Raw genomic sequence first — 14365 nt, 5'->3', positions numbered from 1 at the left:
GGGAAGGGGGGAGGCATTGCCATAGGGAGGAGGACTGGGGAAGTCTGCTTTATCCAGCCCAGTTGCACTCACCTAAATCTGAATCCGAGCCATGCATTGATTGAGTGTGTGCATGGAAACCTGAGAAGAGAGCTTCTGAATATGACTTGCTATTATTTAGTTAGCATTTATTAACTGTATTTATATGCTGCCCGAGAACCAAATTCCCTTGGTGGCTTATAATAGCAATAAAATGTTGAAACACAATTATAAACCATAAGAATGAGAACACGTAATGCAGCATTAAAAATTCCAGCAGCAGAGAATAAAAACAACTATCTCAAACCGTCAAGTGACATCCTATGTTCCTAGGAATTCACGTATGACTCATGCTTACATAAACAAGCACCCTGTCTTATCAATGTCTAATATTTTAAACTTTGAATACAAAATAACTTGCATCCCACCAACCTTTTAACTTATATGTGTGCCAAGCAATCAGTATTCTCTCAATTTTGCTTGTCATGCTAAATACTTTCCATCCTGCATGGAGATATGCATGAGCATGCATCAAAAGGATCTGTTTCTTTGTGATGTTATTATTTATTTTATTTATTTATTCACAATATTTATATACTGTTCCCCATTCAAAATTTTGGAGTGGTGTACAAGATAAAATAAAATAAAAACAGAATAGAACACCTTAAAATAGATTTTTTAAAAGAAGTGAAATGAAAAGTGAACCGTGAAGCGTAGCTGGTCATTAAGGAAAGGCTTCCTGGAACAATGACATTTTCAGGAGGCACCGAAAGGAATACAAAGTTGGTGCCTGCCTGACCTCCTGAGGCAGAGAATTCCATGGGAGGGGGCCCACCACACTCTTCCCCTGGTAGACTCCAATTGGAGGATGGGTCTATGTGGAACCACCAGGAGCATGCCCTCGGATGACCTCAGTGATCGGGCAGGTTGGTGGGGGAGAAGGTGCTCTCTCAAGTATCTTGGCCCCAAGTTGTTTAGCGCTTTGTACACAAGTAAAAGAACCTTAAACCTGGCCTGGTAGTAAATAGGCAGCCAGTGCAGTTCCCTCGGCAGAGGAGTTACATGCTGGAAAGGGGCAGTTCCAGACAACAGCCAAGCTGCAGCATTCTGCACTAGCTCCAGCTTCTGGAGCAGCTTTAAGGGCAGCCCCACACAGAGTGCATTGCAGTAATCCAATCTTGTGGTTACCAGTGCCTGTACCACCATGGCCAAGCTATCACTGTCCACGAGAGGCTGTAGCTGGTGAACCAGCTGAAGCTGGTAAGAAGCTCTCCAAGCTGCCATGGCCACTTGAGCCTCCAGCGACAGAGATGGATCTAAGAATACCCCCAAACAACAAACCTTATCTTTCAGAGGGAATGCAACCCCATCCAGAACAGGCAATGAGCCTATCTCTTGGACTTAGGAACCACTCACCCACAGGGCTTCCATCTTGCCAGGACCCAGTTTCAGTTTATTGACCCTCATCCAGCCCATTACTGAGTCTAGGCACTGGTCCAGGACCTGCATAGCCTCACCCGATTCAGTTGTTACAGGGAGATAGAGCTGCGTGTCATCAGCGTATTGATGGCATTTAGCTCCAAATCCCCTAATGACCGCTCCCAACGGCTTCATTTAGATGTTAAATAACATTGGGGACAAGATGGTGCCCTGCGGCACTCCATAGCTCAATTGCCAAGAGGCCGAGGACTGGTCACCCAATGCTACTCTCTGAAAACGACCCCGTAGGTAGGACCGGAACCACTGTAACACAGTGCCTCTGATGCCCATCCCACGGAGTCGATCCAGGAGGATACCATGGTTGATGGTATCAAAAGCCAATGAGAGATCGAACAGGATTAACAGGGTTGCATTCCCCCTGTCCCTCTCTCGATAAAGGTCATCCATCAGGGCGACCAAGGCTGATTCAGTCCCATTACCAGATCAAAACACAGACTGGAAGGGGTCTAGATAATCAGTATCCTCCAAGAGTGCTTGCAGTTGCTCCACTACAACTTTCTCAAGTACCCCCTAAAAAGGGTGTGTTTGCGACTGTGCGGTAGTTGTCTAGTACCATCAGGTCCAGAGTGGGCTTCTTCAGGAGTGGTCGCACTACTGCCTCCTTAAGGACAGCAGGGACAGCAGGCAGTATTACATCTACATGTGTGTCACACAAACAATATATAGCATGTCGCTATGATCAGACTTCATACCAGAGGACTGGAGAATGGCTAATGTAACACGAATTTTTAAAGGGGAGCAAGGGGGTTTCAGGAAATCACAGTCTGATCAGCTTAATGTCTGTTCTGGGAAAATTGGTTGAAAGCATATTTTAAAATTAGTAAGAATACAAAAGGACATCCTCTGATGAAAAATAATCACAGTATGGCAATTTCTGTAAATAGCTTAGCTGTGATTTTGCACAAAATCTCACCTTGCGGAACTGGGGGACACTGCGGTCTTGCCCTACTTGATGGGCAAACTCTGGGATCTGTGAGCTGATGAAAAGTCATTGACCTCACGCTCCAAACCAGATTCCTCCGTCATTCCTAGCATGCCTGTCTATATGTGCGTTCCTTAGGTTTTGCTGCCCCCTAGGGTCCAGAAAAATAGCAACAGCTGAATGAAGGGTAGTCTTTGTGCCTTTGCCCAACTATACTCCTATTCAAAGAATTGTAGTAGCCTTCTTCCTTCCTTTTTTTCTTCTACAGCTCAGCAAACAATATTTCCTATGCTAGGAGTAAGGGCACAGGAGAAAAAAGAAGAGGCAAGTGGCAGTATGCAATTTAATTCCACTCACAGGCACAAGTTTATTGATTTCTCAGAACTCATTGTCCTAAAAGGATAGAACACGGCACATTTGCAAATGGTGCATTAGAACCTTTTTTGGGTGGTGGTGGTGGTGGTGAGGAAAGAAAGTGTTTCAAGGTTCTTTAAGATGTATGTGCAGAGAAGCTTTAGTTTTCCATAAAAATGCATCTCCCATTTAATTTATGGGTAATGCACATGTCTAACATTAGAGGGCAGCAAACCCCTGTGCAACGAAATACTTTGGGAGGAGAATTATTTCGCAGAATGACCTCCTAGTTTGACTTCAGTAAAACAAAAAGTCATGGACAAATTCTACAAGTCTGAGCAGATGAATGTTATGGTCCCCATTAAAATACTGCAAATGAAAACAATATAATACAATAAAAAATAAATGGGCTAATATGCATGAAATGCTGATTCTATCAGTGAAGCAAAAGTGGCACGTGTGAAAATAAACCTGATGATGTGCAATGACATAGTGTATGAATGCAGAACACTAGGAAATTATTCGATCTGTGTATGTACTCATAAAGTATGTATCTCAGCAAGAGCTCAGGGACATAATAGCCTTCACCCCTGATCCATCACTTGTTGAGTTAAATTGGACTTTCACCTAAGTATTCAGTTTCAGCTACCTTAATTCAGCTCCTGTAGCCTAGCTACAGTTATCCATGCTCTGATAACCTCTCGTTTGGATTACTGCAATGCGTTATACGTGGGGCTGCCTTTGAAAACGGTCCGGAAGCTTCAGCTGGTACAAAACAGGGCAGCCCGTTTACTAACAGGGACTGGCTGGCGAGATCACATTACGCCAGTCCTTTTACAACTTCATTGGCTGCCAGTCCAGGTCCGGGCCCGATTCAAAGTGCTGGTATTGACATTTAAAGCCCTAAACGGTTTGGGGCCAGGTTATTTGAAGGAACGCCTCCTCCCATATGTACCTACCCGGACCTTAAGATCATCTACAGGGGCCCTTCTCCGTGAGCCCCTGCCAAAGGAGGTGAGGCAGGTGGCTACTGGGAGGAGGGCTTTCTCCGCTGTGGCACCCCGGTTGTGGAATGAGCTCCCCAGAGAGGTCCGCCTGGCGCCTACACTGTACTCCTTTCGTCGCCAGCTGAAGACCTTTTTATTCACTCAGTATTTTAACACTTAATTTTAACTTAAATTTAAATTATACTGTTTTAACTCTGTATTTTAACCTTATATCAATTTTGCTGCGTGGTTTTATCCTGGTTGTGCTTTTTATATTGTATTTTGTATTTGTATTTTTAACTTGTTGGTTGTTTTATGATGATTTTAATTTTTGTGAACCGCCCAGAGAGCTTCGGCTATTGGGCGGTATAAAAATGTAATAAATAAATAATAAAATAAATAAATAAATAAATTAAAGTGTCTTCCAAATTTTCATCATCATCATCATTGGATCTGAACATAAAGAATTAATCCTTTTCAAATATTACATTACATATAAAACCACTAGATATGATTTGTTTTAGCATTGTTGTTATTATGCTTGTTGTAACCATTGGTTGAAACAATAAAGGAGGGCTGGGCTCTGCTCCGTTTCGGATCGTCGAAGCGGGAGTGGAGCTGAATTGGGTCGGGGGGCAGTGGATCGAGGTGAAGCGGTTCACTCAGTTTGCATGCATTCCCTTAACTATTTTGTGGTTAAGCAGCATGGTTTATTGTGCTGTCTGAACCAGGCCAATGGCTACTAGATGGCTGTGTGCTATCTCCAGTATCAAAAGCTGTAAGTCTTTATACACCAGTGGCTGGGGAACATGGGTGGGAGGATGCTGTTGCACAGTGTCCTGCTTGTGGGTCCCTGGTAAACAGCTGGTTAGCCATTGTGTGAACAGAGTGCTGGACTAGATAGACCCTTGGTTTGATTCAGCAGGGCTCTTCTCATATTTTGAACCATCAAATGCTCTTTCTCCTGTTGCAGTTTTAACAAATCATGGTTAACAAAGCCATGATTGTTGACGATGTAGAGACCACATCTATTTTTATACTGATTGTTCTTTTTTTCCCCTATAGCTTAAGAATGAAGTTATTTTATCTGCTTAATCATACTCGTAGGAGTCCTTTGACTTTCAATCCATGTTTGAACAGAACCTTTAACATGTTTATTTCCTTCAATTCTTCAAACTCATGGAATCTTTATGGGTTTACTAAATTGTGGCTTGCATTTACTTTAATCTACAAGTAATTACTTTTGCCCATACTGATCTCTTTCTAGAGCAGCCTTGGACTACAATTCCCATCACCCCAGACCAGGATAGCCAACTGTCAGGAATGGTGGTGGTTGTAGTCCAAAACATCTGGAGGGCACCAGGTTGGGGAAGGCAAATCTAGAGTGAAAATAGCATCTCTTTGCAAACTGTTTCTCGTGCCAAAATACAACAGTGTGAAATATTTTCTAGTACATAGTACAAGTTAGTAAGTTCTTTACACAAAGTAAAAGAGCAACTTGATCTTGGATGGGCAGTCTAGACAATGGGATTGGGTGTCAGGAAGGAACAAGCCATGTGATCAATATAATATTCATTAAACAAAAAACCTACGGTTTACAAAACAATGTTAAGGCTCTACAGTTTTCAACCAAGCACCAAAAAGCAGGGAAATTGGGAGTTAAGGCTCACAAGCCATAATGCCACATCCTCCCTAAGGAGGCAGAAAGTGCCAGTGAAATTCTCATTCTCCCAAAGCAGATAAACCATGAGGACAGGGTGGAGAATAGGATATGCAGAGGTGACTGTGGGGTTTGTGGAAAACTGATGACGAACAACTTAGGGCCACCTACTTCTCTTTTTTTGTTTAGAGCAGCCCTTCCCCAACCTGGTGCCCTCCAAAGGTGTTGGACTACAACTCCTATCAATGCATGTCAGCATGTCCCATGTATGTCAGTATGCCTCAGAGTGATTGCCACATTTCAAAAACTAATAAAAGCTGTCCCATCTGTCATAAAAGTCGTCGATCCGTTGAGAGGGGGAGTTGAGAGGGGGAAGAGAAAGGAAAAGAAACACATACACACAACTTTCCAACTCTCCAGAACTGCACCCACTATTCAGTATCGCAGGGAAGGCATGAGAGGAAAAATGTCTCCCCCCCCTTCCGCACACGTCTATGCCTTCCCCAAGGCCTGAACAGGCCTACAAGGCTCCTGTTCCTGACTGGCTTGAGTCCTGAACAATAAAACCAGGCTGGGGATACAGAACAACATTTTGCTAGAGGTCCCCCTTGTATTCTTTGACTCCTCAGCATGAAAAGCTTAGTAGACACATAGTACTTTCAAATACCTTGTGTTCAGATAAGATTAGCTTTGCCTATGGTGAAGTGTCTCGGTGTGTGTAGTAACAGGGAATTATTGTATGCTAGGGTTAATACATGAACTTTTATCTCTTAACATTTCTTTTCTATATCCCTGCGATATTCTAAAATGTATGTACAATTTCATGAGGTGTGTGTATATTTGTGTGCCTCTATGGAGAGGCAGTTAATATGGATAGGAGTAAATTCATTATTCCTTCCTATGTGCTGAGAGAGGTGAGTTTGCTATTGAGCCTAGCTCTTTATGTAGATGTTTCTATTTCCATTTGGGGGTGCTGGAAGGCCCTGGTTTTTTCCCCATATAACTTGCTCAGCTGTTGCCTTGTGTTAATTTTAGATACTTCAAACATAGACCATGTTCTCTATCTTGTCTGAAAAAATGACTGTTCTATGCTGATTTCCTGATGTCTGGTATACTTGTAGGCTTTTTAAGAATTGGTCTTCAGCGGTTGGTTCACATTTTTCAAAGCAAGTACTTTGATGTGGCTCAGAGCAACTGCATGTTTAGACTGATTTTCTTACAAACACTGAACAGGAATTAACCTATGAGCTATGCTCAAACATGTTGTGGTACACTTTCAAGGGTTTTAAACTTTAAAAGGTAGTCCAACTGTGGGTGGGAAAGGGCATGACACTGTTCAAGATTGAGGTTCTCTATATTTGTGTAGGGGACCAGTATCAAGAACTGGTGACCAATGTCCCCATGTGGTGAGCCATGTAACTTCTAAGGGAAGAAACTTTCCAGAACTGGACTGGCTCCACTCATTTGGACAGGCTATTGGGCATGAAGGAGAATAAAGGACTTCCTTTTTCATCGGAGCTGTGCTTGAACAACAAGATCTATCTGAGCTTAGAATCACAGAATCATAGAATACTATCATAGAATAGTAGAGTTGGAAGGGGCCTATAAGGCCATTGAGTCCAACCCCCTGCTCAGTGCAGGAATCCACCTTAAATCTGACAGATGGTTGTCCAGCTGCCTCTTGAATGGCAAACAACAAACAACCAGCGTGGGGGGGAGTAGAGGAATGGGGCCGTTCCTTCCCCCTTTTTTATTTTATTGTCTATATCTGCGCAGCTTTCCTTCCCCCCCATTTTTATTTTTATTATTTATATCTGTGGAGCTCCACAGATACAGATTATAAATTTTAAAATGGGGGAGAAAGGGCCCCGTTCCACTCTCCCCCCGCCCCGTTTTTTGTTTTGTTTTTTACTTTTTCAGAGCTGGAAAATTCACCCTTGCCTTGCTGCCCGTGCAGATGCTAGGAAGGGGCACAAGTGTGGGTGCAAGGCACCTCGCGGCGCCAAAGTGTCGCATGAAGTATTGAAAAAGTCTACCTCATATCCAACTCTAAGCCCCACTCCTTATTCAAATGAAAGGAGGTTTAGCCCCACATCTGCCAGAAGTCCCACCCCATCCCTGAAAGTCCCAAATGGAGGCATCACCTGGTGGGAGTCAGATGACTCCTCTATGAATTCATCCATTTAGCTCCTGCCATACATGTGGGGGACTGAAAGCACTTTGATACAGGAGTTAGGGATGTCTGTTGCTGAGAAATCTGGCTTTTGGGGGGCTTGCCAGACTTCCAACTTGGCTTACTATTGTGAGGCAAACTGCACAGATTCCCTGAGTCCTGGGGACTCTTTACACATTATTTTTGGGGTGGAGGATCTTGGCTGAAATTTGTGCAAATAGAGGTTTGCACAAATTTTGGCTTTAAATTTCACAATTTTGCATATTTACAGCTGAACTTTGTGCAAATAATTCCCACCCCCCATTACAAAAATCCCACCAGAGATTCTTAACTTCGGTGTTTTTTTAAAAATCACTGAATATAAATTATAGTGGTTTAACAACAGATTTAATTTGATGATGTCAAATGTTACTTGGTAAGGCTTAAAGTTAAAGACAGATGTGAGTAACTTTTGAGGTGGGTTTGATTCTGTCGTATTATTGTAATATACATTAAAGATGGCTCTTAATTCTAATATTGAGTGGTTGTGGTTGTTTATGGCTTATTGTATCGCTCCCATTTAGTCATGTGTGACTGGTGATTCCGGTTGATTTCGCTCACTTGGAAGTTGCTGTTATGGGTGGTTTTCTGGAATGCAGACTATTGCCCAGAATGGGTATCCAAACATGGTTTCTGTGAATGTTTTGTAGTTTATCGCTTCAGTCCCATGTAGTTATGTGTGACTGGTGAATGTGGCTGATTTGGTGCATTTGGAAATGGCTGTTCTGAGCCATTCTATTCTGTTCCAGATATGTTCTAGGCATTAAGGGGTTATTAATAACATTTATTTATTTATTTGTTACATTTTTATACCACCTAATAGCCGAAGCTCTCTGGGCGGTTCACAAAAATTAAAATCATGAAGACCATAAAAACAGCCAACAACCTAAAACCACAAATACAAAATAAAATATAAAAAGCACAACCAGGATTAAAACCACACAGCAAAAATTGATATAGGTTAAAATATGGAATTAAAACAGCAAAGTTTAAATTTAAGTTAAATTAAGTGTTAAAATACTGAGAAAATAAAAAGGTTTTCAGCTGGCGATAAAAGGAGTACATTGTAGGCACCAAGCGAACCTCTCTGGGGAGCTCATTCCACAGCCAGGGTGCCACAGCAGAGAAAGCCCTCCTCCTAGTAGCCACCTCCTCACTTCCTTTGGCAGGAGCTAGTGGAGAAGGACCCCTGTGGATGATCTTAAGGTCTGGGCAGGCACATATGGGAGGAGGTGTTCCTTCAAATAACCTGGCCCCAAACCATTTAGGGCTTTGAATGTTAGTACCAGCACTTTGAATCGGGCCCAGACCTGGACTGGCAGCCAATGAAGTTGTAGAAGGACTGATGTGATATGGTCTTGCCGGCCAGTCCCTGTTAGTAGGTGGGCTGCCCTGTTTTGTACTAGCTGAAGTTTCCAGACCATTTTCAAAGGAAGCCCCACGTATAATGCATTGCAGTAATCCAAATGAGAGGTTATCAGAGCATCGATAACTGTAGCTAGGCTATCTCTGTCCAGATAAGCGCGCAGTTGGAATATCAGCCTAAGCTGATAAAAGGTGCTCTTTGCCACTGAGTTCACCTGTGCCTCAAGTGACAGTTCTGGATCCAAGAGCACCCCCAAACTATGGACCCGATCTTTTAGGTAGAGTGCAACCCCGTCCAGGACAGGGTAAACATCACTTCGCTGGACAGATGAACCACCCACTAACAGTACCTCCGTCTTGTCTGGATTGAGTCTCAGTTTGTTAGCCCTCATCCAGTCCATTACTGTGCCCAGACACTGGTTCAGACCAGCCACTGCCTCACCTGGGTTTGATGAAAAGGAAAGGTAGAGCTGGGTTTGTTGTTTTTTCATTCAGTTGCTTCCAACTCTTCGTGACTTCATGGACCAGCCCACGCCAGAGCTTTCTGTTGGCCGTTGCCACCCCTAGCTCCTCCAAGGTCAAGACTGTCACCTCCAGAATATCATCCATCCATCTTGCCCTTGGTCGGCCCCTCTTCCTTTTGCCTTCCACTTTCCCTAGCATCAGCATCTTCTCCAGGGTATCCTGTCTTCTCATTATGTGGCCAAAGTATCATCTGCATATTGATGACACCTCAGTCCACATCTCCGGATAACCTCCCCCAGTGGCTTCATGTATATGTTAAACAGCATAGGGGATAAAATCGAGCCCGGTGGAACCCCATGGCTTAGGTACCATGGCACAGAGCAATAATCCCCCAGCACCACCTTCTGAAAACAAACATACAAGTAGGAGCGGAACCACTACAACACAGTACCTCCAACCGCCAGCTCAGACAACCTATCTAGAAGGATACCATGGTCGACGGTATTGAAAGCCGCTGAGAGGTTCAGGAGAACCAACAGGGTCACACTACACCTGTCTCTCTCCCGGCAGAGGTCAACCCACAGGGCGACCAAGGTAGTTTCCATTCCAAAACCAGGCCTGAAACCCGATTGAATGACCTTAAACATAATTTTGAAAGGGTTTCTGTCCTAAAATATTGTTCTCAGGCATCTCTAACACACGTGTGTGTGTGTGCATTTAAAATAAAGGGTCTGTTCCCTTCCATTTTGTCTTTTACACTGCCCCTATTTAGAAGATTGAGCAGAATGACCATGTTTGCAGAATGAACTTCAGATGTATCACAGATTTGACTGTGCAGATTTGCAGTACAGAAAGTAGCACTGATAGGATTGTATTGAAATGTCTTCCATAAACAATGGTAGCAGGCTTCTAGGCTTTTTAGCGTTCCAGATTTTAATCTCCCTGTTGCCCGCTTCAGGGATTCCATTTCTTTGCACAACTGAAGGATGTGCTGGCAAGTCCAGCCCTCTCCTATATTGCCACCCTCCCCTCATTTACAACGCCCCCCTCCATGAATTAAAGGGCAATCTTATTGTGGATTTAAAATCCTGAAATTGAAGGAAGTTTGCCTTTCCGCTCATGGAAGGCTGAAAATAGTGGTGGTGGTGAGCTGATGCACCCTTCACCTTCCATCACATGGTTTTTAATTGCATTAGACAGAATGGCTGGAGAGGGCTCATTTTTCTCTCAGCCTCCTACCAAGCTTCAGGCAGTAGCATTTCCTTTTTGGAAAGGATTTTGTGGGTCTTCTTTCATTGTTTGTTCTATTTGGAGAACTGCTTATAGATCATTGTCCATTTCACTCGGTGGTAAAGAACCTACTTGTCAAGGAACCCATCTGCTTGTTATATGATCGATGAGGGCCAAATATTTAGGGCACATGTGTGTGGGCTGAAGAAGCAGTTAGTGAGCAAATAACACTTCCAAATTCTTGTGAAACAGCACAGCACTCTCTCTTTGATGAAATGTCTTCACTGGGCCACTTCCAAGATGCTGTAATTCCCCCCTCCTAATGTCTTCCAGTTATCTGGAAACATGTGAAGGGGGGAAAAAAGCAAAAGCAAACCATCACAAAGCCAGTTTTAATTTGATTTCAGTGTGAAGAATTCCCTTCAGCTGTGATATACTTTGACAGAATATCTGCCAAGAGAAAGAGCAGATGTGACCTCAACTTTTTTCAATCCTACCCCACCCGAACACATGGATGGCACTTAGTGTGATAAAATATTATCTCTTGCTTCAGCAGTACCCCCCCCCCCAAAAAAGTCATGCTTTCCATTTTAAAACATGTTGGCATGGTTGCCATTCTAGTCTTAATTCAGCAAGTTTTAAGCTCATTCATGTTTTAATTGCAATTTCTACTTTGTCCTCTTCCCCATCCCCAATAGTAAATCAACTAAGAGGAGTTTATTTATTTATTTATTTACAATATTTATATACTGCTCAATTATCTATCACAGATTCCAGAGCGGTGAACAGTAAAAGAAAGAAGATTTAAAAAGCAACTTAAAATTGTTCAATTTAAAAACAAAGGAACCAGAGAAACAGTGGCTAGTGAGTTGAGGAAGCCTTCTCAAGTTGAAGATCCAGCACCTGATGAGTCTGCTTTCATGAGAAAAATGTTTTTTTAATTGCCCACAACTACACAATTATTACATCATAGAGCATTATATATGTTGGATTAAATGTTAACAATACTGTTAGAAATTCTTAGTATAGGAGAGTTCTTGTTCTTGGATGCTATTCTCCCTAAAGAAAAATGAGTATTAGCAACCAATAATGTTCACCTTGGGGGCTAGTTATATGTTACATGCTAATCTACATGACGATACTCTGGTGTAAGGATGGGGAAATTTAGAGTGGAGAAGGTATTTTTCCCTGAGGGGTGTTTTTTTCACACTCAAAACACCCCCCCCCATTTCCTTCCCCTCCTGTGAGGTTCTAGATACCTGCAGGATAGACACACATCTGGAACCTCATGAGAAGAAAAGCAGCAGGGGAAGCTTTTGAGTTGAAAATCAGCTGGCAGGGCAATGATGTGCTCTCCCTCTTCCCTTCATGCAACGTTCCCACCCCAAATTCTCCCCTCTTGAAGCTCTTTCGAAAATGCTGCTGGTATACTGTTATATTAGCAAGAATGTGAAGTCAGTTCTTCAAATACCATGTCTAGTTACACGATTCACATTAGCTACATTTCTAGACTCTAGGGGTTTCATTTATATTCAAATTATCTGCATTAATACACATTAACAAATTATAAAGAAAACAAAATGTATTGAAGAATCATAGAATAGTAGAGTTGGAAGGGGCCTATAAGGCCATCGAGTCCAATCAATCCCAAACCACATTTATTGTGAATTACTTCCATTCATTGCCCTGGAATTTACTAGCTGTTAACTGTGATTGTGTTTAGGATGGTGGCGGACAAGGCATTATTTGCATTGGAAAGCAGCCTCAACAATCTGAAGGTCATCTAATTCAACTTTGGCCATTATCTTGCTCTCTTATTGGCAGATACAAAAGGAGGGTACCATCTTACTCTCCTGTAGGGAATCCAAGTGTGCAGGCATTATTGGAACATAGGAATGATAACGGGCCCCCCACATATCCTCATAAACCATAGCAGAAGTCACAAGCTAGCTTTGCCTCATCCTGAGTCCTGCCTGACGCAGCAGTGATGTGAGTTACTCCTCACTTTGCTCTGTAGAATCAGTCTTTCAGACACATAGCTGGAGTAGACAAGTTGATAGCATAGCTTTAATGAGATTTCCCCACAAAGTAAACATTTTGAGGATTGCAACCTTGACTAAGCATATTTAGAATGGCAGCTTTATTGTCCAATTTCTGTCAGCAATACAACATGGAAGCCTCAGGCACAAACAACCTTATGGACAGAAAAAGTGCATTTTCAGCAATTATTGCATTCAAGGTGATTGCTTTAAATGCAAGACTGGAAGGGATAAGTGTATGCATTCCGTCTTTCTATATTATCTGGGGCTATACAATTTCCACCCAGAAATCCTTCTTAGTTGGATAGTGGCCACAGTGGGTTCCCCCCGCCCCCAAATCTTGGAGAAAATGACAGCTGTGATAGTTGGGAAGAGAACCAGTTCCCACAGTTCTGCTCAAACTGTCACACTGGCATTAAACTGGCAGATTTATTACTCACTATAACTATGTTTCCATATCCGCTACTAAAAACACACACATTATCCTTAACAGAAAACAACAAATGACTGAAACAGAGACCATGGCTAGACCAGGCCTATATCCCGGGATTGTCCCGGGATCATCCCTGTGCATCCAAATGACACACAGGGGATCCTGGGAGCAGGCAGGGGCAATCCCTCCATTTTCCTGGGATAATCCTTAGGCCAGAGTTAAGGAAAACAACATATATGGTACCAGCAGTTACAACTTAATTAATATGTCACCAGATATGTGTACAAAGTTATTTATTACATAAAAAGAATTAAAAATGGATCACAAGCAATTCTTTTTCTGTAATAAATATCTTTGTACAGATATTTGGTGACATAGTAATTAAATTGTAACTGCTGGTTCCATATATGTTATTTTCCTTAACTCTGTTTCAGTCATTTATATCCTCTATGTCAGGGGCGGGGCATTTCCAGACATCTGGAGACCATTTTTAACACCTGGACCACAGGCACAGGTTGCAGTCCACAGCCCCCCCTCCAATTCATGTTGAAATTAAAGTTTGCCACTGAACCCAGAGGGCCAAATTTGGCTTGCAAACCAGCTAAATTTGGCTATTAGAGTGCTCTGTAGCTGCTACAGCTGCCATTTCTATTAAAAATAAATTTGGGGGAAATGTGAGTGGTTTGGGACTGCAACAGGGGACAGTGGGGACCACATCTGACCCATGGGCCATGTATTACCCACCCCTGCTCTATGTGCTGTAGAAAGTCTGGGGGAAGAACAGGGATCTACTGCATCCTGACAGGCAAATCATCTCTCTCTCTTTAAAAAGTAGATTAAAATTTATATGTCAAGTCACATAAATATGTAATCTGTGCAGAGAACATTTCTTGTTGGGAGGATTAAAAAGATAATAAAGAGTGGTAAACAAGAGCAATATTAAGGCTGCAATCTTAAACACACTTCTGAAGAAGTAATTCCTGTTGAGCTCTGGGAGACATATTTGTGAGTAAACATTTATACGGTTGCACTGTGAGTCTTACTTTATACTTTGTCTTTTTTCCAGAGAGTTCAAGATGACTGGCAGCAAGTTAAAAGAACAGACTAAGAAAATAAAACTGCCCATACCGTATAACAGTAAAACACTGAAATGGCAGCAGAAAATAAAAGGATACAATAGT

This window comes from Elgaria multicarinata, chromosome 3 (assembly GCF_023053635.1).
Source record: "Elgaria multicarinata webbii isolate HBS135686 ecotype San Diego chromosome 3, rElgMul1.1.pri, whole genome shotgun sequence".
In the NCBI taxonomy this organism is placed as follows: domain Eukaryota; kingdom Metazoa; phylum Chordata; class Lepidosauria; order Squamata; family Anguidae; genus Elgaria; species Elgaria multicarinata.
This window is presented reverse-complemented; position numbering follows the sequence as displayed.